The 25,399-nt window shown below is 35.9% G+C and overlaps 1 protein-coding gene and 1 pseudogene across 1 annotated transcript in view; both read right to left on the reverse strand.

Annotated features, from left to right (window-relative positions):
• Positions 1–25,399, reverse strand: part of MEI4 (meiotic double-stranded break formation protein 4) — a 205,754-nt gene that overhangs the window by 132,103 nt on the left and 48,252 nt on the right. The gene's annotated exons all lie outside the window — the stretch shown is intronic.
• LOC110217693 (farnesyl pyrophosphate synthase pseudogene) lies at positions 19,541–20,646 on the reverse strand (annotated as a pseudogene).

The raw sequence follows: 25,399 nt of genomic DNA on the forward strand, positions 1-25,399 counted from the left end.
ACAATACCAGTTCTAGGTCTGTATCCCAAAGAGATCATAAAAAAAGGGAAAAGGACCCACGTGTACAAAAATATTTATAGCAGCTCTTATTGTGGTGGCAAAGAATTGGAAATTTAGGGAATGCTCATCAACTGGGGAATGGCTGAACAAGTTGTGGTATACGAATGTAATGGAATTCTATTGTTTTATGAACTATGGAGTCTGAATGCAGATTGAAGCATACTATTTTTTCTTTTTCTTTCTCGTGGTTTTTACCTTTTGTTCGGATTCTTCTTTCACAACATGACTGTTATGGAAATATGTTTAATATGATTGTACATGTATAGCCTATATCAGATTGCTTGCTATCTTGGGGAGTGGGAAAGGAAGGGAGGGAGGGAGAAAAAAATTCGGAACTTAAAATCTTATAAAAGTGAAGGTTGGAAACTATACTTACATGTAATTGGAAAAAATAAAATATTATTAAGAGGAAAAAAAAGAGAAGACATGAAGTCTGGCAATGGAGCACTGTATTCAAAGAACAGCTAGTAGACCAGTTTGGCTGGAATGTTGAATGCATGGGATGGAAGGAATTGTGTGTGGGGGAGGGGGAGGGAAGTTAAGGAAGTAAGAGACTATAAAAGTAGGAGAAAAACAGGCTACAAAGACGTTTAAATGCCAAACAGGGGTCTTTATATTTGATTCTGTAGCTATTACGGAGCCACTAAGGTCTATTGATCTGGTGAACGGGCATAACAGGATCATTCTTACACTTTAGGAGAATCATTTTGGCAGCTTAGTGGAAAATGAATTGGAATGAGGAGAGATGTGAGGCAGGGAAACCAATTAGAAGAGTCCAGGAAAGAGATGATGAAAAGCCTGAATTAGAATGGCTGCTGCTTAAGTAGAAAGAAGGGAATACACAGGTGGAGGTGGAATAAGAGGGAAAAATGGAGATGATTTTCACTTTGTAACTTTGCATGACTGGAAAGATGAAGGTTCCCAACAGTAACAGGAAAGTTTGTTGGGGCAAGAAAATGCTTTGTTCTGGAATGCTGAGTTTCAATGCCTGTGGGACATACAGTTCAAGATGTCTAAAAGCAGTTGGTGTTGCAGTACTGAAGTTCAAGGAGTAGACTAGGGATACAGAAATGGGATTGAGAATTATCTTCACAGAAATGATAATTCAGCCCAAGGGATGTTGATTGGCAAATGAGAGAATATAGTGGGAAAAGCAGAGACAGAGCAGGATAGAGCCCTGGTAAGCACCCGTGGATAGATAGATAATATTGTCTTCCACACTTTCTTCTAATTTTATTCATTAAACTTTTAAAACATAAATTCTCAGAAAAAAAATTTTTTTAAATTATTACTAGGCTACTGGTAGAGAGACAGGTGACATGGTTTGGTGGCTAGAGACCTGGCCTTGAGGCCTGAAAGACCTGGTTTTAAGTTCTGATTCTGACCCATCATGACTCTGGGCAAATCACTTAACTTCTCAGTGCTCTAAGAAACTTTTTGAAACTCTGGTTGCAGAGAAGGTGCCAATTTGCTTTGGTAGGGGAAGTTTCCTCATTCAGGATTCATCTATGTAAATGAAACCAGAAATCCAGTCATTATCCTTTAAGTAGAATAGCTGATGGAAATGGCTACCACTTGACCAATAATGATGTCCTCTGAAATTGATTATAATACCTCAAATTCCTCTGGCTTGATTTAAAATGTCACCATTCCCTTTAACTGTCAACTGTATCACTTATTAAGTATTTGTTAAGCATATACTAGGTGTAAGGAACTGTTCTAGGCCCTGGTGATACCAATAAAAAAACCAAATATTCCCTGTCCTTAAGAAGCTTGTATTTTATTAGATGAATAAACAGGAACACAGATGAGTAAATTTAAAGTCTTTAAAAAGTAAATGCAAAGTATTTTCATGAGGAGAGCATTAGCAACTTAGGAGATCTGGATAGGTATCTAGTAGGAGGTTATGGAAGAGAAGAGGAATACATTCTGGGCACAGTGGAAAGGCTGTGCAAAGGCTCAGAGCAAGTAGTTAAATAGTTTGTTATAATAAATATCAAGAAGACCAGGCTAAGTTAAAGGTAGAGGCTGTGAAGAAGAGTAATGCATAATTATTCTAGAAAGGCAAGCTGGAGTTAGATTGTACAGGGCTTTAAATGCAAACAGAGAAGTTTTGGGAACAACTGGAACTTCAGAAGCTGCAATATGACATGATCAGACCTATGCTGTAGGAATATGGCTAATGGCTATATGAAAAAGAGAAAAAAGGCAAGAAGACCCATTGGAGACTACTGTGGTAGTATCAACCTTCAGTTGAAGGTTCAGTTGAGGACCTGAGTTAGGTCCTGAATGATAGGAAGGATGGTTATGCTCTCAACAGAAATAAGGAAATTCAAAAGAGGGGAGGGATTTGTATATATTGTGGAAGAAGGGAGAGGGTTAATAATGAGTTGTTTTAGACATCTGGGGTATAAAATGACTATGGGACAGTAAATTAAAAATGTCCAATAGGCAGTTGGGAATGTAGGACTGGAGCTCTGGAGAGACATCATGGCTTAATATATAGATATGGGGATAATCTGCATAGAGATTATAGTTGACCCAAACACATATATTAGATCAGAGATCTAAACAGGAGATAACACACAATAAAGTGTTGGGGTATACCCATAAAAAAATACAGCAACACTCCCTAGTAATTGAAAAATGCAAATGAAAACAACCTTAAGGTAGTACCTTCCAGGGGCAGTGGGCCAGCCAGGTACACTCATAAACTGTGTGTGGAGATGTGGTTTCACATATGAATTAAACATCTAGATCCTTTCACTAATGAAAGTTCAATTAGATATCACCATGAGCAATAGGAAATCTCATACTCGCTAGACTTTATAAATCACAGGATGTTATATTTGGAAGAGACCTCAGAAGCTATTTAGTCTGGCCCTCATATTTTATAGATAAGAAAACTGGAGCTCATGAGGTGAAGTGAACAAACTCAGAATTCTATGAGATAGAGATGAGGAGATATTGCACACCAGGCAAGAAGGACAGCTTGTGCAAAGGCATGGACACAAGAAACAGATTTTCTGTGAGACTTAACAGTCTGCATGAGATATTTTAATAGAAAGTATCTAATGCAATCAATCCTCAATTTTTGTGGGGGTAATGTTCCTAGAAAATGGTAAGTAAAAAATGCCAATGTTGATACACTGAACCTATGGAAAATAGGGAGTTAGGTTCCCATGACCATCAAAAACTTTTTTTTCTAATTTTCACTACAGATTGTTGATAATACACTTTTCTGCATACAATTCTTTACAACACCACATTAATTCTGATAATATGCAGTTTTCCTAACATAGTAACCATGAAATAACTTATAAAATGCAGTTCACAAAATAAAACTGTTAATAAGCAAAACATTTTTTCTCACTAGTAATTCTCTAGCATTCTGTCTTTTTGTGCTAACATCTCAATTAAAAAAATGTTGATTTCAGACAATATTCACTTTTCATAACACATAAATTCTATAGTACTATAAATATTACAGAGCAAATAAAATTCTTAAAGCTAAAACATTATTTAACCTGAATCTTACTTTCTACTGTGTCAGATGGTGGCGTGAGGGTGTCATTCTATATACTAAACTGCTGTAAACCTTTCTACCTTAGTCGCCCTCTGAAAACCAAGGGAGAGGTTGCTGAGACTTTGGTTTCTGCTGTTGGAAGTCACTGAGTCTGGTGAGGTCTCAAAATCACCCCGACACTCTGTCCCTTCATGGCTGATGGATGGCACTTGGGATCATGAAGGTTGAGCCAGCTTGACATAATACATCAGCAATGTCTGCTTTGCGTGCCACTTAAGATCCTTCAGGGCCTTGGAGTATGGCAACAAGCAGAGGTGAGCTGATACCTAACAATGAGGCTACAACTGATGATGGGATTGAAAGCCTCAATGTCTCTAGCTAGCTGGTTGATTATGCCAACCTACCCTTAGAGCTTGAAGACTATAAGTGGCCAATCATTTTTTTTTACTCTACTGTACAGAGTCATGAATGTATGCTACTGTCAATGTGAAAGTGAAAATGAGGTTACAAATGCTTGAAGTCACAAAAGTTAAACAAGTGAAATGTTGAGGATTAACTATACTTGTTCTGTGCTTAGAATTAAACAATCTACTGTAATTTCAACAAAGTGTTGAGAAAAGTCACTTTAGGTACAATAATAACAATAACAAAAACTGATACCAGTATATTATGAGTCAGTTTACCTATATTATGGATAATAATATCTCAGATACCATACCATCATGAGATTGATAACTGGATATCTGATAAGAACATCTTGATGAGAGTCATCTACATTTAGGGGACCAAGTACTAGCCACTGAATATCACAGAAACTAACCATTTAATAAATATACTTAACAGCAATGTCCTTTATCTACTCATCTATTTTCCAATAGGAAATGATTTTCCAAATTTTCACTGAGATGAATTTTTAAATGATTTTTTTTCCTGAATGAAACATATGCATATTCATGAGTTACAAGAACTGGAAGGCACATCATCTAGTATAACCCTTTCACCTTTATATGAGTCAGAGAGGGGTCCAGAAGTTCCAGGATTTGTCTAAGGTTACACAGCTGATAAGTAAAAGACCCAGGACTCAAACTCAGGATTTTGATTTCAAATAAAAAAAAAAAATCCTACCTCTTGCCTCTCCCTTCCACACACATGCATACACTTTAGTAAAGTAAAGGAAAGGAGTAGCCAGTTCCCTCCTTACATCTGCAGTATTCTGATCCTCACTACCAAGGAGTCTAATGTGTTCATCGTTTGGCTTCCTAGGCACCCAATCCAGAAAAGCCATAAACTGGTAGCCATAAACCCTTCTCCAACTGTTACATTGGAAACAATCTCATAAAGGTGCTTAAGGTGGTAGTGAGAAACAAAATTTTAGACTTCCAAAAAAGTTCAAATCCTAATACAAAACAATGCCTTAGCTCATAGGAACACGTCTCTATTAATGGAATTTTTGGCAGCCATGGAAAGCCTAGGTGGATGATATTTGGGGTAAAGGATTAGTTTTCAAATATCAGGTAACCACATTATGGGATGAACTGTTATACGTATGGTCACTCTTGGCATAAGAAAATTCAGTTGTGTGATTTTTGTGGTCCTTTTACCCATTTCCTCAGTTTCCTCATTTATAATGTTTGTGATGAAGTAGGATTAAATTATCTCTAACTATATTTTCAGTTCTAGCATTCTGCGATTCTGGATTCCAGCTATCTTTGTGACTGATTTTTCAGTAAGTGGGTGAGTCACCTGACTTTAGTAATTGAGAGTAAGAATTTCATAGATGAATGAAAGTTGTCTAGTATAGTGGCAAAAAAAAATTCAGATGTTTGAGTATCCTCTTCTACCCCCTCATAAAGTGAATGTATCAGTGGAAAAGGAGACATTTTGCAAGTAACTACAATACTCCAGAAAACAAACCTAGTGGAAATCAATTTAATTTGACATTTGCATTTAACAATACTCAGCATTCAGTCATTTGCTGTTTCCTACCAGATTGTAGATTTTAGAACTTCTTAATAACATCTAGGATTGAACTGTTATTCTGTCAGCTTTAATGGATACCCTGGCACCTATTAGAATGTGCTGCATTTCTTTAGTCTTAATTCCCTGGATGTTCAATTAATTCAAAGAAGATGAGCTTTGCATTCACAGATTTGAAACGTATCAAAGAGATACATTAATCAATTTTTAAACAGCATTTGTCCCTGAACAGGGAGAGTCTTGTAGTTGCTGAATCAGGTTATACCAACCCAAGAGCTGCCAAAATAGTCAGTGTGTGATGGGCTGTTTGGAACTCAATGTATTCAAAGCAGCCTTTTAAATAATGTGACAAACAAAACCATCAAATTAAGATAATGTTCTTTCAGGTCCTGAAAAACTTATTTTGAAGTATTCACCTACTTTCCCCTCAGAGAATCTGAGAATGATGGTCAGCCTTTCAGGCATGTCTCTGGGTCCCTGTAACAAATAAGTCTTCTGCAACTATCTCTGCCCAGTGGATTTTTTTTTAATTCAAGAACTAATTACATACTTTTGTGTCTTCAGAATTAAGTCAAATGAAAAAAGATTCAAAGCAACAATGAAAACTAATAAATTGAGATCACAGCTAAAACATCAGAAGTAGCCTGTGCTAATATGCTTTGATCTTAATATACCACTACTGTTTCTCTCCTCTTCCCCACCCTCACATATTGTAACAGAAGATAAAAGCAATCACCTTTAATTCCCAGCATGGATTTCCATCAGGGTGTTTTGGCTGTTCATGATGTTCTCTTTTCTAAGAATTCCCATCGCTCCAAGGGCCAACATAAGTACCACTTCCCTCATCAACCCTTAACAGGTAGTTAACAACAAACTCAATGAACTCTGATTTTCTGAGGACTAATTATTGGTATTAATCACTTTAGTATGCTTACACACAGAAAAATAATCACGCAAGGTAGCATACAGTAGCATGCATATATAGTTGTATGTATTTATACATGCATTTACATATATACATGCATATACATACATAACATGTATATATGGAGACAGATGATACAGACAGAAACACAGATAGAAACAAATATGTGAGAGGATATATGGCATGATAGAGAATTGGCTTTGGAGCAAGACACGAATTCAAGTTCTACTTTTGACACATATTGGTTATATAATCATATCAAATCACTTAACCTCTCAGTTCTCTAGGAAACTCTCAGAATCTAAGGCAGAGAAAAGGTGCCAATCCCCCTAGAGGGGATTTTTTCATTTTGGAGTTCCCCATCTCAGTGTGTATATATAGAGCAGACTGAACTCCAGGGGGGCAAAGATTCTCTACTATGTTTCTGTAGCTTCAATGACTTTTTACAGATAAAAGAAATAGGTTTCAGTTATCAGCAGCTGATACTAAATAAAATCACATTTATATAGTATTTTAAAGTTTGATATAGCCCTTTATTCAAACAATCATGCGAAGTAGGTTGTATATGTATTATTATATTGATGGGAAACCAAGGATCTGAAAAGTTAAGTAATGTATCCCCATGGCGACTCCAATATTAATAGAGCTCCAAATCATACCCAGATTATTTGACAAACAATGACTTACATGGGCCTTTCCTCTTGAATTATTCAACACAGTCAACTAATAGAACGAGATACAAAGAGGCATATTAAAACTCAGAAGCACTGTCTAATAATTAAAATTATATAAAAATAGAATGGGTTGCCTGGAAAATAGTTGGTTCCCTATAACTGCAAGCCATTTAGTAAAGGCTGTATGATTACTTCTCACATTTTCTGCAGAGGGGATTTTTCTTAAGGTATGAGAGTCATCTTGGCTTCCAAGGTCCTTTTCGATTCTAAGATTCTGTGAAAATATTGTATTTTTCACTTCCCCTATGTCATAAAACCTGTACCCACACCATCTAACAGATAATAAGCTCTCTGAGGATGAGGCTATTTTCATTTACCACAATGCTCTGCACAAATCATCATATGAGTTGGAAGAGATCCCAGAAGTCTTTGAGTTCAGATGAGGAAACTGAGGTACAGGGAGGTAAGTGACTTGCTCAAGGTTATATATCAAAAGAAGAATTTGAAATGATGGTCCCTCAATAATCATTGATATTTCCACAATATCATATGGTTTCCATAAGAGTCAATTAATGAAGCCTTGCTGAATTGACTGAAGGGAGAAATAAATCTAAAGAGATGGTCAATGTAATGAAAATATTTTATTGGATAGAAATTTTTATATTACCTAGTCTCTTAGTAACAGAGGCAAATACAGGAGAACTACAACATTACAGAATTAAGTGCAAGTACAGACACACTACATAACAACTACATAATTCAAAAATTATCTACCATTTTGAATGACCAAAACTATTGTTCTCTAGGACAGGACATACACAGTTCATATGAAAAAGACCTACAGAATTACAGAATAGACAAGAGGCTCTATATGAGTAAAAATGCATTATGGTAGTCACAATGAAACTAATAAGACGTTAAAATTAATTAGTGCAGCATTCAGGACAAAGTGAAAAAGTGAAAGGCAATGTAGTGTAGAGGAAAGGGCTGGACTTAGAATTAGAAAGATTTGTCTTCTAGTTCTAATCTGACACAAATTTGCTTTGAGATCATGGACAAATCATTTAACCTCTTCATGCCCCAGCAAATGCTCTAAAACTATAAATTAGAGAGGCGTTTCCAATCTGCATCTTTGGGGTAGGGTTATGGAATAAAACAAAAATGTTCAGAATGGGGAAGTTGCTAATCCCATTTTAATCCTTAGTCAAACCATATCTAGAGAGTTATGATCAATTAAGACACAATACTTTAGAAGAACCATTGACAATTTGGAATCTTTCCAGAGAATGGTGATAGTAGAGATTTGAAACCATGTTGTGGAGATTAAGTCAACAAACTGGCAACATTTATGTTGGAGAAGAGTGATAGGAGGGATATAATCACTACCTTTAATTATTTGAAGGGCTTTTTGTTTATTTGTTTTGTGGATTAGGGATTAGATTTATTCTCACTGGTCACAGAGGACAGAAATAGAAACTAGTACTACAACTTATAGGTGACTCAATTATGATTCAATATAAGGAAGAACTAGCATTTACATAGCACTTTAAAAATTTGCAAAGTCCTTTACAATAATGTTTTCTCATCTAAGAAGTGGTTGCTATTTTTGTCAGCATTTTACAAATGAATAAACTAAGACATATAAAGGTTAAGTGAGCTGTCCAGAAAACACAAAGATAGCAATTATCTGAGAGCAGGATTTGAACTCAGGTCTTCCTGACTTTGTCAAGGATTCTATCCACTATGTTACTCTCTCAGCTCTTTAGATTTTTTCACCTCCACTCCAACTGCCTTTCATACTCTAAAATGCTTATCTTTTCAACTCCCTCCTCTGATTGTTATCGCCTGACAGAACCTTATTTTGAGAAAATGTCTGGGTCAGCTATTCTTCCTACTCTCCCATTTTTGACTCTGCAGACTTTTTCAGCTCTGCTCCAGGTGCCTTTCTTACCCTGGAAATGTCTCTGCCCCTTTAGGCCCCTCCTAATATTGGTGGGTACCTGCCCAAAACCTGTATCAGACTGAATCCTGTTGTGGAAATCCATAAAGTCACAATGAGTCCTTTGTCTAGCTCTGTGAAGCATAGGGAGAAACAAGGAGGCCAGTGGACATTGGGGACCCAGTTAACCATGTGCATACATACCTAGGTGCTGAGCACTCTAGCACTCACAGAGAGGCTGCGCACTAAGTCAAGAGGAGGTCCCAGACCCAGATTGGGCCACCTCCAGACTTAGACTAGGCCACTAAGATGGGGAAAGATAAGAACTAGCTGGCTGGTAGGGGCAGAGTCTATTCTTGTACATACCCAAACCCAGGTCAGGAATTTGTAGACCTTTAAGCAGGGAACAGCAACAGACTTTGCCCAGGTTTAGACCATTTTGGGATCGGTGAAGGCCTACAGATCCCTAGACTATCCCTAAGATCCTGGACTAAAACAATGCTCTTCAAGATAGCAGCTGCAGAAGGACCAGCCCAGATCTTCCATTCAGAGGTGTGGCAGAGCCCAGCCCTAACATCAAACCCAAAGTAAGGAAGACTGATGGGAGATCGAGCAAATAAACACAGAACTCTGCCATAATGAGCTATTACAGTGGCAGGAATGCTTAAGTCACAGATCCAGAAGAAGAGAATGACTTCAAAACATCTATAAGTAAAGCCTCAGAGAAAAACACAGCTTGGGTACAAACTCAACTAGAATCACAGGAAGAGATGAAGCAAAAGGGTTTTTTTTAATTGTCAATTTTTAAAAAATATATAAATGGAATAAGAGTGGTTGAGGATAAAACTTGAAAAAAGAAACTGACTCTATAGAAGAAAGAAATGGAGAGGTAATTAACAGCTTAGCATAAGAACAAAACTTTGCCCAACTAACAAACCCCAGGTAAATAAGAATAGATCAAACAGAAGTCAATGATTTCATGAGACAAAGAGAAATATTAAAACCAAGTGACAAGAATGAAAAAATAGAAGTGTAGTCTCTCATAGCAAAAACTCCTAACCTGGAAAACAGATTAAGGAGGGAAACATTTTAAGTGGTGGAAGGAGAGGGAGCGAGACAGAAAGAGACAGACTAGACATCTTATTTTAAGAAATCTTAAAAGAAAACTCCCTAGATCTTTGAGAACCAGAGGGCAAAATGAGATAGAAAGAATCCACCTCTCATCTCCTAAAAGAAACCCAAAATGAAAACTCCCAGGAACGTCACAGTCCAAATCGATACTGCCAGGTGAGAAAAAATACTATAAGCAGATAGAAAGCAAGAATTCAAGTACTGAGGAGCCACAGTCTATATCCTACATGATTTGGCAGCACTATAAAGCAACATAAAAGAACAGAGGACCTGGAACACAACATTCCAGAAAGCAAAAAGAGAATTGGCTAACAACTAAGAATAACTTATCCAGAAAAACTGAGTATGATGTTATAGGGCAGAAAATAGACCTTTAATGAAATACAGGCTTTCCAAGCATTCCTAACAAAAAGACCAGAGCTATGGAAATATTTTGAAGTTCAAATACAGGAGTAAAGAGCAACATAAAATGAATGAACAATGAGAAGAGATCAAAGATAAACTGCTTATATTCAAACATGTAGAGATTATATGTTTGGCTCCTCTGAACCCCCATCATCTAGATTGATAGGAATCCAATTAGATAAAGCTAAGGTGTAGGTTCTATGTCTTGATGATCTTAAAATAAGCATGCAAGAAGGGAAGAGGTGCTGGAGGAGAAGGTAAGTTAGGAAAAATTCTCACACAATCAAGTTCCACCAAGCAGATATCTATAGAAACAAGGAGAAGATGGAACTGATCAAAAGAAGGAAAAATACATACATATGCAACGCATGCATACACAATTGGATAAAGCAATACATTTAAATCAACAGGAAAACAGGAGGGAAAGGGTAGAAAAGGAGAAAGGAAATTAGAAGAAGAGTAGATTAAGGGAGAGATCAGCCCTAAATGAAACAAACTCTTAGGCTGTACATAAAATATTTAGAACTTTTTTTGAGGTTGCAAAAATTGGAAATATGAAACGGATGAGTGAGTTATTGTATATAAATATGATGGAATATTATACTGCTGAATTCTTATCAGAACAATGACTAATCAGCATGCCAGAGGACTAACAAGGAAACATTTTACTTACCTCCTGACAGAGAGATGAAGGATTTAGAATAAAGAAAGAAATATTTTTTGTTGGATTTGGCCAATGTTGATTTTTTTTGACTGACAATACATGGTTCATTTAGTTTTGTTATTCTTATATTCTCAAATAAGGAGGGGGTAGGGTAAGCAAGTGAGAAGGCAGATTGTAGCTAATTAAAACAAATAATTTTTTAAAAACCTTTCAATGAGTCTTTTTTGTACAATAGCATATATTTGTTCAAAGAACATTATAGAATTAATTCCATTCTTTTATTCTTTTCTTTCTAATGTTATTTTCCTTTTCATTGTTTCTATTATTTGATATGTTTTCAAATCAAATGCTAATCCCCATTTTTGTTTTTGTTCCCCTTCTCCTTCCAGGAAAGAATCAAATGTTTCTCTCTAACTGAAGTAGATTTTCACTTACACTGTAGTTCACCTTTGCAAGGTTATGTCATTCTAGGGTACCCCTTTGTCAACTCTGAATTTTGGAACAATATACTCCAAAATTTTCCTTGAATTCTTTTATAGGAAAAGCCATCTTGAGTTATTTGAATTGGGTGTTGTTAATAAAGTCATGTCTCTTAGTTGCTCACAAAAATTTTTACTTGGTGACGAAATTATGAAATTTAATCATGATGTTACTTTAAAGTGTCAAGCTTTTTCTTTTTCTCAGTCACTGCCTCATGTGGTCTATCAGTTTGGACTTTGCCATCTATTTCCAAAACTTCTGGGTATTTTTCTTTTACTACTTTCTTGAGTATGATATTAAGTCTTTTTTGAAAAAAAATTACAATGCTTTTCTGAAATAGCTACATTTCTTAACTTACATCTGCCCATGCTAACTTCAAAATTAGTTGATTTGGCTTTTATGGCATTTATGTGGTCTTTGAAAGTTGTTCTTTGCTTCACTTTTGGCAAATTTTTACCTACTTCTATATTTTTGAGTACCAAATATGCCATTTTCTTTTGTCAGAACCTTCACAATTTTGAAGGGTTTCTCCATTATTTACACAATTATTTATCTTGAACCTCACTCTCGTGTGAAATGTTTCAAGGAGTGAAGAATAAATATGGGTACACAGCCGTGTACAAAAATTAATCTTACCCAATAGGAAAGTAAGAGGGAAGGGGGTTAAGAGAAGGTAGAAGGAGACAAGGAAGGGGAGATTAACAGATGCAGTAGTAAGAAGCAAAAGACTCTGGTGGAGGATCTACCTGCCAAGATACAAATACACACACACCCAGAGGAACTATATGAAGACAATCACTGAACACTTCACACCAATAAAGAGAGATCTAAGTAACGGAGGAAATAATTCTTCATACGTAGGACAAGCCAATATAATAAAAGTGACAACACTACCTAAATGTAGCATTTTATGTCATATTCAATGTCATATTAATCAAAATATTACTATATAGAATAATTCCTTATACGCAGGCCAAGACAATATAATAAAAATGACAATACTACCTAAATGTAGTATTTCATGTCATATTAATCAAACCACTAAAATATTACTCTATAGAGGTATAAAAAAACCCCAACAAAATCTATCAGGGGGAACAAAAGGGCAAGAATACCAATAGAATCAACGGAAAAAAAAAACAAAAAGGAAGGGGGCCTAGCAGTACTAGATCTTAAACTATACTACAAAGCTGTGATCATGAAAACAATTTGGTACCAAATAAGAAAAGGTGAGGCTGATTAGTGGAACAGATTAGCTACACAATATACAGGAGCAAATAAACATGGTAACCGCATGTTTGATAAACCCTAGGTTTCTAGCTACTGAGGTAAGAAGCCAATATTTGACAAAAAGAAAACAAACACAAAAACAAAAACAAAAAACTCTTATGATAACTAGAAAGCAGTCAATCAGAAATTGGCATAGACCAACATCTCACACCATATAACAAGAAAAGTTCAAAGTGGGTGCATGATTTTGACATAAAGGTGATATCATAAGCAAAGTAGTGGAGCAGGGAAAATAACACTTGTTAGATCTGTGGCTAACAGAAGACTTCACGAACAAAAAGAGAAAAAAAAATCTATTATTGATTCTTTTTCTGTTGTTGTTTTGAGTCGCACTCTTGTTTTAACAACTATGGAATAAAACATAGCTTTTTTTGGCCTTCTTATTTTTCAGTCTTTTTTCTCAATATACCTAATAGTTATTTAGTTTTTTTTTAATAAGTCTTCCTGATTCACTGTCGAACCTTTTCCCTTTACTAATATGAGGCAAATGTTTCCTTTTTAGCTAAACCTTTAGCTTCATTTAATTGGTGATATATTAAGCCCCTGCTACCTCTCTGCAGTTCAGACTTCACATTGAAGCCTCTTCTCCTCTAGCTTGCTCTACCCCACTGCAATTTCATTTTCTACTTTCTTCCACCATCTTGCTGATTATAAATCATGATTTCAACATACTTTTCTCCTTCCATGCCCGTCTTTGTATTGAAGTCAGTGTCAAGCTGTATAATTCCTGAAGAATGAAATTTTCAAGTGACTCAAAGGCCATGGAGACAATCAGGGTAAGGGCAAGTACTCTTCATCCTCCATACTCATCTTTGCACTGACATTATTATCAAATAATAAAAAAAAAATAACACAAATGGCGATTCTGTGTGGTCATGAACCCCAGAACAATATTTTTGTTTGTTTTTGGTGAGGCAATTGGGGTTAAGTGACTTGCCCAGGGTCACACAGCTAGTAACTGTCAAGTGTCTGAGGCTGGATTTGAACTCAGGTCCTCCTGACTCCAAGACCGGAGCTTTACCCACTGTGCCATCTAGCTGCCCCAACAATATTATTTCTGAAGAATGGGAGTTGATTCAATGAACTTGAATGCCACAGAAAAAATCACAGTAAGAGCAAGTGCTAGTTTTAGTATTTTTCCAATGGTCATTTATATATAATATGCGACATACAGAATATCATTCAAGAAATGTATGATAGGAAAAAGGAAATGTAATAATAGTAAGGTATAAAAGATGAAGAGCCCAGGGCTCTTTTGCCACCCGGAAACTGGCACCTCCTAGACATCTCATTTCCCACCAGCTGCATTCATTTTGAAATTCTCTGGCTTTTCCACCAGGCCTTCCTCATCACTGGGAATCTTGTCTTGCAATATCCAATCAGTCCTGGCACTTATACCTCATCAATATCCTCTCCCCTCTGATTGGAGGGTGGAGCCATAAGCTCTTCAATCTTTATTTAAGGATGGGAAACAGAAGAGACATTTCATTTCCCACTGAGCTGTACCCATTTTGGATTTCTTTGCTGTTTCCATCATTTCTCCCATCTCTTCCCTACTTTCCCCTTCTACCACTTTTTAGCCTTCTTTTGTATGTTGTCTTCCCCTCTTAAATGGAAAGCTCCTTGAGGGCTGGGACTTTTTTTGGTATTGTACCCCCAGTGCTTAGAGAAAAATGCCTGGCAAATAATGGGCACATATTAAATGTTTATTGACTTCTGAAGAGCAAGAAGACTTAGAAGGTGGCCACAAGCACAATGGGTAGGTCATCTGCGAAATATTTATGGGAGAAGATGGACTAAAATAATACCGGATAAGAGATGTAATCTGCACTGATGAACAGAATTCATACTGATGAGATGACAGATCCATGGAAGTATTATCACTAAACCATTAGTAACATGAAAGCATATTATCAAAAACTGGAACTTAGAATCTAATGTCAGTCTAGTGACATACCAGCTATGGTGAAAAAATTAATGTCTGACACAAGAACTATTAGGTTCACAAAATAGGTTCTGTCGGCCTTTTTTCTGTCAAAGTAAATATTTATGTATGTAAGCATGCATTATTGAAGCAAATGGTCTAACCTGAATAAAGTCATCAGCACCCAAAGAATTTTAAATTTTAGACAATCGCATTTAGTAGTCAGGACCTTGGCTTGTATATCACTTTGACAAATGAATCTTTTTACTACAGAAATGTAAACAGATCCCTAATACGTACCTGTACTAATTGTTAATCCCTAATGTGGCTGTAATACCTGGTTCTTGCTTCAATGGGGGAAAAAAACCTCATTTTTTAAAAACCCTGTTTTAAATGCTTTATAATAGCACCTGGAATTTTTACTGTAGATTATAAAACTTGTGAAAATGGGAGAAGGGCATATTTTTGAAGACCTGAGCAGAAACACAAAATTTCTAAAAATTAATAGTTTTAAGATGCAATAATGTAATTGCAAATTGCTAAAAGGGCTATTATTTATGGCCAATGAAGGACATAAATATCAGGAATTCATGCATTTTAGATCATTAAGATTCAATTGTATCTCCAAATATAAATCATTATACATGGAATTAATAAAGCTTGTTATCTAAGCCATGCCTCCTGGAATTCTTATAAAATTAATAATAAAGTTTCCATCTTTGGATTGGGGGTGACTTGATCATTGTTCTGACTATGTCTTGGTCACTAATTAGCTCTTTGACTCAAGGCAAGTCAGTTAACCTTCTAGTACTGGGTTATCTCAGCTACAAAAAAAAAAAATCACCTGTACTACCAAAGAGGTAATAAAGATTCTAGGCCTCTTGTTGTGTTCTTAAAAACAACCCTTGAGACTCCATTATAATCAGGAACTCTAGCACTGAAATGAATTAAATGAGGAGCAGAAGGTTTGCAAATTTTATAAACCGAGGAATTATCTGTGCTAGTGAAACCATAGATACATCAAAATATTAAATTTAAATCTGAATACTTTCATATGACTGAATTTTTACAAAATCCATAACCATATATCCCTACCAGAATATTTCTCTCTTTTCTCCTCCAATGGGAGCAGCTTGAGATAAAGTTTTTTTTTTGTAAACAGTATTTTATTTTTTCCAATTACATGTAAAGATAGTTTTCAACATTCATTTTTATAAAATTTTTGATTTCCAAATTTTTCGCTCTCCTTCTCCTCCCTCCCCACTCCCCATGATAGCATGCAATCTGACATGGATGCAATGTGTAATCACGGAAACATAGTTCCACATTAGTACTGTTTTGAAAGAAGAATCAGAACAAAAGGCAAAAGCCACAAAAAAGGGAAAATACTATGCTTTGAGAAGCATTCAGAATCTATAGTTCTTTCTCTGGAGATGGATAGCATTTTCCGTCATGAGTCCTGGAATTGTCTTGGATCACTGTATTGCTTGAGAATAGCTAAGTTGATTATAGTTGATCATTGCACAATGTTACTGTTACTGTGTACAATGTTCTGGTTCTGCTCACTTCACTCAGCATCAATTCATGTAAGTCTGTGTTTTTCTGAAATACACCTGCTCATCATTTCTTGTAACACAACAGTATTCCATTATATTTATATACCACAACTTGTTCAGCCTTTCCCCAGTTCATGAACATCCCCTCAATTTCCAATTCTTTGCCACCACAAAAAGAGCTGCTATAAATATTTTTGTACATGTGAATCCTTTTCTCCTTTTTTATATCTTTGGGATACAGACCTACTAGTGGTATCGCTGGATCAAAGGGTATGCACAGTTTGATTGTCTTTAGGGCATAGTTCCAAATTGCTTTCCAGAATGGTTTGATTAGTTCATAGATCCACCAACAGTGCATCAGAGTCCCAATTTTCCCACATCCTCTTCAACATTTATCATTTTCCTTTTTTGTCATATTATCTAATCTATTTCACATGAGATGGTACCTCAGAATTGCTTTAATTTGCATTTCACTAATCAATAGAGATTTAGAGCAATTTTCTTTTCATATGCCTATATAAAGCTTTGATTCCTTCATCTGAAAACTGCCTGTTCATATCTTTTGACCATTTATCAATTGGGGAATGACTATAAATTTGACTCAACTCTATATATTTGAGAAATGAGTCCTTTATCAGAAACACTTGCTGTAAAAATTGTTTCCCATCTTTTTTCTTTCCTTCTAATCTTGGTTGCATTGGTTCTGTCCATAAAAAAATCATTTTAGCTTACTGTAATCAAAATTATCCATTTTGCATTCCCTAATATTCTCTATCTTTTGTTTGGTTATAAATCCTCCCCTTCTCCACAGATCTGACTGATAAACTATTTCTTGCTCTTCTAATTTGCTTATGATATCATCCTTTATGTCTAAATCACGCACCCATTTTGACTGTACCTTGGCCTGTGGTATGAGATGTTGGTCTATGCCTAATTTTTGGCATACTATTTTCCAGTTTTCCCAGCAGTTTTTGTCAAATACTGAGTTCTTATCCCAAAAGCTGGAATCACTGTGTTTATCAAACAGTAAATACTATAGTCATTTACTATTGTGTCTTGTGTACCTAATCTATTCCACTGACCCTCCACTCTATTTCTTAGATTCTCCTCTAAGAATCTGGATGCTATACCACTTGGGGGTATATATGTTTAGTATTGATATAACTTCATTGTCTATGGTACCTTTTAGCAAGATGTAGTTTCTTTCCCTGTCTCTTTTAATTATATCTATTTTTGTTTTAACTTTGAGATCAGGATTGCTACCCCTGCCTTTTTTTTTTTACTTCAGCTGAAGCATAATATATTCTGCTCCAGCCTTTTACTTTTACTATGTGTGTGTCTCTATGCTTCAAATGTCTTTCTTGTGAACAATATATGGTAGAACTCTGGTTTTTAATCCACTCTTCTATCTACTTCCATTTATGGGAGAGTTCATCCCATTCACATTCACAGTTATGATTAGTAATTGTATATTTCCCTTCATCCGATTTTTTCCCATTTATATTTTCCTCTCTCTCTCTCCTTTCACCCTATCCACCTTTACCGATGTTTTTCTGTTCAGCTCTGGTCTTTTCATAAGGAAAGTTTGAAAGAGCTCTATTGCATTGAATATTCATATTTTCCCCTGGAAGATTATGCTCAATTTTGCTGGGTAGTTGATTCTTGGTTGTAATCTAACTCCTTTGCCTTCTGGAATATCATATTTCAAGCCTTCCAATCTTTTAATGTAGAAGCTGCTAAGTCCTGTGTAATCCTGACTGTGTGCCTCTTTGACAAATGAATTGTTTCTTTCTGGCTATTTGCAATATTTTCTCCTTGACCTAATAATTCTGTAATTTGACTACAATATCCCTTAGAGTTTTCATTTGGGGATCTCTTTCAAGAGGTGATAAGTGGATTCTTTCAATGATTATTTTTACCCTCTGTTTCTAGGATGTCAGGGTAGTTTTCCTTGATAATTTCTTGAAAGATGCTGTCCAGGTTCTCTTTTTGATCATAGGTTTCAGGTAGTGTAATAATTCTTAAATTATCTCTCCTGGATCTATTTTTCAGATCAGTTGTTTTTCCATTTTTTTTTTTGCTTTTTTAATTTTCTTTTTATTTTGTTGGATTGATTCTTGATGTCTCATAGAGTTATCAACTTCTACATTCCCAATCCTAATTTTTAAGGAATTATTTTCTTCAGTGGATTTTTTTATGCCTCCTTTTCCATTTAGCCAATTCTACTTTTAAAAGAGTTTTTTTTTTCCTTCAGTGGATTCCAGATCCCCCCCTCCCCCCAATTTGGCAAATTCTATTTTTTAAGGAGTTGTTTTCTTCAGTCAATTTTTCTGCTTTCTTCCAAGCTGTTGACTCTTTTTTCATAATTCTCTTGCATAACTCTTGTTTCTTTTCTTAATTTTTCCTCTTCCTCTCTTACTTGATTTTTAAAATCCTTTTTGAACTCTTCCAAGAAAACTTTTTGAGCTTGAGACCCTTTGTGGTTTTTCCTGTAGGCATTTTGACATTGTTGTCCTCTTCTAAGTTTTGTGTTTGGCTCTTCCCTGTTGCCACAATAGCTTTTTGTGGTCAGGGCTCTTTGGGGTTTTTGTTCATTTTTAAAAGTTGAGTTCTGCTCCTGGGTACAGGGGGCACTGTCCCAAGCTTCTTGCACTGGGGGACCAGGGGTCTGGTCACTGGCTTTCTGCACAGGGGCTGGAGGCTTGCCCCACAGAGCTAGGGTGACCTGGCTCAGTTGTACCTGTTGTGCCCTGGGTTCTGGGGCTGGCACTTTGCCTGCTGTGCTGGGGCTGGAGATCACAGCAGGGAATTGGCCAGCTGTGCGACTTACATGCCTAGCCTGGACCATGGGCCTTGGTTACTGATCTGTGCTCTGGCTGACAGCCTCCCACTGGCTTGCCCAGACACTGCCTGTGCTGGGCTATGCTGCCCTTTTACCCAAGTGAAAGAGACCTTTCCTGAAGTTATCTTGCACTGGAAAATTCTTTTTTTATAAGTCATAATTTATTGACAGTATATCCTCTACCAACTCTACACATGGTGCCCTGCCCTCCCAGGACTCCTCTTCCTGTCCAACTCCTTGGTAACTTCTGATCCATTTCCAAAAAGATAGATACAGAAGGAGGGATGAATGCTTCTCAATGAGCCCGAATCTACTATAATTTTCTTCCTCAAACTTGGTGAAAAGATCAGGCAATTCATGTTTCTCATACAGTTCCTTCACTTCGGCAACCTTCTCTGAACCTTTCTGTCCATAACTCTCCTCCAACATCTTTCTTTGCTCAGATGATGCCAGCTGAAGATACCACCAGCCAGCTATATCTGTTTTCCCGAATGGCAGTGCCAATCTTGCCAGTCAAACTGGGGTCATCAAAAAAGACAAGGTAATCATCCTGAATTTGAAAATATTCCCTCATCTCCAGAAGGATGCTCTTGGAGTTGGTTTGTTCTTTCTCCCCATCTATGCCTGCCAGGAGCACAGCAGCAGCAAATAGTAAATAGAAAGATATCTTGTATTTAACAATGGTCTTCTATGTCTGCTCAGTGAATCTGGCAAGATCAACCTTGCCCTGAGGAGCTGTGATAAGATCAAGGGTGTGGCCAACCTTAGTCTGGTAAGTGCTCAGTGAGATTCAGGTAACAGGGTTGCCCATGGCAGTAATGCTTCAGCAGATGGTAGATACAGGTTTTCAACAACATGGTATCATTGACGGCATCCAAGCCAATGCCAGACTTCTTATATCAGCATGGCTGTCCTCAGTAGGTAAGAGAAGCATCTATGTTGTTATCTATTACTAGGAAGAAAGCCTAGAACAGCTTCACACACTAACCCACTGCAAATACTCTCTGTAGACTGTCAGCATCCTGCTTTCAGGTTTCCACCAGTTCCTGGAATACCATGCACTGACAAGCCTCAGCTGTATTTCCCCTGAAGGGCACTGTACTCTAAGACCTCTTCAGTCTGGCTATTGCATCTCCCACCTCAGGATGCCCCATCCCATCTTCTGTCAGGATTTTTACAATCTGAGAGAAATGCTGGACAAAGTCTTGCTTTTCTTGGGCAAAAACAGATTTTTGATCTCTGTTCATTCTCATACTAGGATGCAGCCACAGCCTTTTCTCGAGGATCAGGGGCTCCAGAATTCTTTTAAAGGCTTGGTTTAATGTTGTTTCTGAGGAAAACTGAGGAGAGCTCAGGAAACTTCCTGGCTTCTCTCCACTCTCTTGGCTATGCCCTCAAGTTTGGGATCACTGAAATCAAAATCTTATACCATAAATCAAATTTAATTGAAAATGGCTACACAACCTACATATTAACATTCACATCACAAAAAGGATATATACACATGCCTGCACATACATAAAATTTTACTGGAATACTACCTTGTAGCTTAGGTTTCCTTCCACTTTTATCAATTACTATGTAACACTGTGTAATGTAATATATAAAAACTTTTATGTAACATAGACCAACATGAGAGGAAGTATGTGGTAGTGGACAAAATGGTGGCTGTAGAACCAAGAGAACCTGGATTCAAGTTCTGTCTCTGACACATACTACTATCTAACTCTAGGCAAGTCAATTAACCATTCTATGTGCTAAGCAACAAGACTATTTGCATAGAAGGTGCCAAATGGCATTAGTAGAGGAAGTTCTACATTGAGAGTTCACAATGCCAGTGAAATCTAAGGTCTCAGATCTATGCCTAAAAGTCAACGGTGCATGAATATGTGCATAAAATTTCATTCAGTACTTTCTCTGCAGATATTTTGTTTCCTTTCAATACTTTGTTTTATTAAAAACCTGCTTTGATTCTCTTTTTCATCCTGGAGTTCTTCAAAAACAAGAAAAAAAATATATAGGTGGTATTTCTTACTCCTTTTGGTAAATCCAAATAAGAGGAAACTAGGTGGCACAGTGGATAAAGAGCTGGACCTGGAGTCAGGGAGCCCAGAGTTCAATTAGACACTTCCCAGTTGTGTGAAATCTGGGTAAGTCTCTTAACTCTATTTACTTAAAAAAAGCCACAACTAGAAATTCAGCTAAAATGAATGGAAACAATAACTTCAGCAAAATAGCAAGTTAAAAAAGTTACCCATGAGACCCTTATATCCTTTCTGCCTATTACAAACAAAAGTCAGCAGAGACGGAAAAATAATTTCGATTCCAAATAACTACATAATATGTGAAATATTTGGGAGTTCATTTATCAAGACACACACAGGAATTATATGAATATGTGTATAAAAAATTCTTTAGAAGGATAAAGGAATGCAAAGTTTGGGACTCATTAGTTATTTACAATTGGGCCATGCCTATAATAATTGAAATCATAATTATCATCACAGGATAGTACCCTTATAACTTATCCCATATAGTCATGACCCAGAAAACAATGAACATAGTAGCATAACCTCAGGAAAACCCAAGTACACAAATGACTAGGACTCGCTATTTAGCAACAAACTGCAGAGAACACTGGAAAGCTAAATGGGAGAAACCAGGCTGACACTCATCTCACACTATACACCACAATAAGCTCCAAATAGATATATGATCTAGGTATAAGAGACCATAACCTAAACAAATTTAAAAAGGGAAAGAAATGACTTTCATAACTAGAGATGTATGTGAGGAGGAAGAGGAAGATACTCCTTGACCAAACAAGCAATAGAGATGACCATAAAAAATAAAAAGGAACAATTGTGGTTACATAAAATAAATTTTTTTATACAAAATCAATTCAGAATAAAGAGGGAAAGGCTTAAATAGGGAAAATATTTTTGTAACAAATTTCATTGGTAAATGTCTGTTATCCAATATATATGGGGAGTTTATCCAAATACATAAAATTAAAATTTATTCCACAGGAAATAAATAGTCAAAAGATATGAATAGGCAATTCATAAAAGAGCTACCAATGACCATAAAAAATACTTCAAGTTACTAATAAGACAACCACAAATTAAAATAAACGTAAAATTCCATTTCTCACTGATCGGATTTATCAAAACTGACAAAAGTAAAAAGGAAAATGAAATGACAATTGTTCTGGATGCTATAAGAGAGTAGGTACACTATGTACCTGGGAACTGGTTCAACTATCATGAAAGTAATTTTGAACTATGCTCTCAAAACTATTAAATTGTGGTGCCCAGCAGTATCAATCCTGTAAACCAAAGAGATACATATTTTTAATATTTTAAAATATTTTTGTCGTTGTCGTAACAAAGAACCAGAAATAAAATGAGTACCTATCAATTGGGGAATGGCAGAACAAATTATGGTATATATTTGCATTATGAAAAATGAAAAGGATTGATTCAGACAAATGTGAACACATATCCATCAAATGGCTCTGGGCGAATGAGAAGAATCAAGAGAACAATTTATACAATGAATGAGACATTTAAAAGGAAAAACAACCTGAAAGACTTAAGAAATGACTTATATTTGAACTTGCTCTGCTTGACTATACAAGATAAGGCTGTTATTGAGAAGTGGAATGTCATTTGGCAAGAATGAAAGGTTAGTGAGGAATGCAAAAACAAAGAAAAGAAAAAAGTTTCAATGAAATATTTTTAAATACATAAAACAAGGCAGAAGGAAGTTCAGAAAGGGGCCTGGACAAGGAGTGCCAGCACTATTCAATGCCAGTACTACCCTGTTAACCATAATATGTACTTAAAAAGGCTGTACAAAAGATTCATAATTTTGTACATAATCCTTTTTTTTTACTGTTTGTGTGTGGAAATTTCATATTTGTTGGTATTTTTCAAGTTTAAATTAAGAAGGCTTGGTATTTCAATAAAACTAGATTTAGTTTTTCTTATGAGAAGGTGGTATTAAATGTCTGTTGAATAAGCCATCATTCTATTTCTCTTGTCCCTTTCTAAGCAGAACTTTTAGAAAAACTGTTTATACTCACTATCTCTACTTTCTCTTCTCTCTCTATGTTTAACCATTTGCAATTAGGTTTCTGACCTCACTCTCAATGAAAATGACTCCTTTAAAAGTGAACAATGGTACCTTAACTGCTAAATGTAATTGTCCTTCCTCAATTCTCATTTTTTCTTGATTTTTTGGCAGCATTATGCACTGATGACCATCCTCTATCCTAGGATATTCTCTCTCCTGTGGGTTTTTATGACAGTGTTCTTTCCTAGAACTCTTGTTGCCGATCTGATTACTTATTAGTCTCCTTACCTGTCAAACTTACCAAATATTTCTAAATATGAGTATCCTGAAAATCTCTCCATCTTATTTTTTTCTTTCTATACTAGCTCACTAACAATAACCCCATAGAAACTTATGAGGTATCCATCAACTACGTAAGTGACTTACAGATCCTTATATCCTGACCTAGGTTCTCCCCTAAACTACAATATCATATCACCAAGTGCCTGATGGATATTTCAAAGTGGATGTGGTTGGCCATTTCCTTCTCCAACTCATTTTACAGATGAGGAACTGAGGTAAACAGGGTTAAGTGACTTGCTTGGGGTCACATAGCTAGTAAGCAGTTCTGAGCCCAGATCTGAACTCAGAAGATGAGTCCTGGCTTCAAGCCTGACATTCTATCTACTGTGTTGCCTAGCTACCACCCATCCATACACATATATTTACATAGATATATATACACACACATGTATGTATGTTATGTACGTGTATACACACACTCAGTTGTGTATAGAAATCCATCTTCGCAACAGGGAAGTAGGAGAAGAAACTGGCTAAAGCACTGGGGAGAGGGGCAATGCTGTGAAAAGGAGGGCTGAATAAGAGAAGAAGTGGTCAGAACCAAAACAAACTTTTGAGGAAGGAAAGCATGAAAAATAAAAAAAGAGAAGTATAAACAGAAGAGAATAAGATGAAGAGAAATATTTAGTTGGGAATCATGCCTGAATGTGAATAGGATGCATTCATCTACAAAATGGAAGAAGACAGCATAGTGGATTAGAAACCAGAATCCAACAATGTATTATTTACAACAAACATACTTGAAACAGAAACACACAGAGAATAAAATAAAGGGCTAGAGCAGAGTCTCTTATACTTCACCTGAAGTAAAAACGGCAGGAGTAGCAATCACTATCTCAGACAAAGCAAAAGCAATAATTGACCCAATTAAAAGAAATCATTGAGGAAACTACATTTCACTGAAAAGTACGATAAACAGAGAAGTCATGTCAATACTAATCATATGTACCAGATGGCATAGCATCCAAATTCTTAAAGGAAAATTTATATGAATTACAGAAGGAAATACACAATAAAACTATACTAGAGGGGGACCTCAATTTACTCACCTCAGAACTAGATAAATCTAAACATAAAATAACTAACAAAGAAGTTAAAGAGTTGAATAGAATTTTAGAAAATTTAGATATGACAGAAGTCTGAAGAAAACTGAATGGGAATAGGAAAGGAGACACTTTTTTTCTTAGTTGTACATGGCACTTTCACAAAAATTGTCCATAAATTAGAGTATAGAAACCTCATAAGCAAATACAGAAAAATTAAATGTATTCTTGTGGGACCATATAAAAATTACATTCAATGAAGATATCTTGGGAACATAGATTAAAAATTAATTGGAAACTAAATAATCCTAAACAATGAGTAGTTTAAAGACCAAATCATAGAACAAATCAATAACATCAAGAAAGATAATGACAACAATGAAAAAATATACCAAAATTTGTGGGGTACAGCCAAAATAATACTTAGGGAAAATTTAGATCTCTAATGCTTACATCAATTGCATGCAATTAAAAAAAAGTTAGAAAAAGAAATTTAAAATCCTCAATCAAACAACAATATATAAATTATGAAAACCAAAGGAGA

The sequence above is a fragment of the Phascolarctos cinereus genome, unplaced genomic scaffold (assembly GCF_003287225.1).
Source record: "Phascolarctos cinereus isolate Bilbo 61053 unplaced genomic scaffold, phaCin_HiC Scaffold_5;HRSCAF=322, whole genome shotgun sequence".
Classification (NCBI taxonomy): Eukaryota; Metazoa; Chordata; class Mammalia; order Diprotodontia; family Phascolarctidae; genus Phascolarctos; species Phascolarctos cinereus.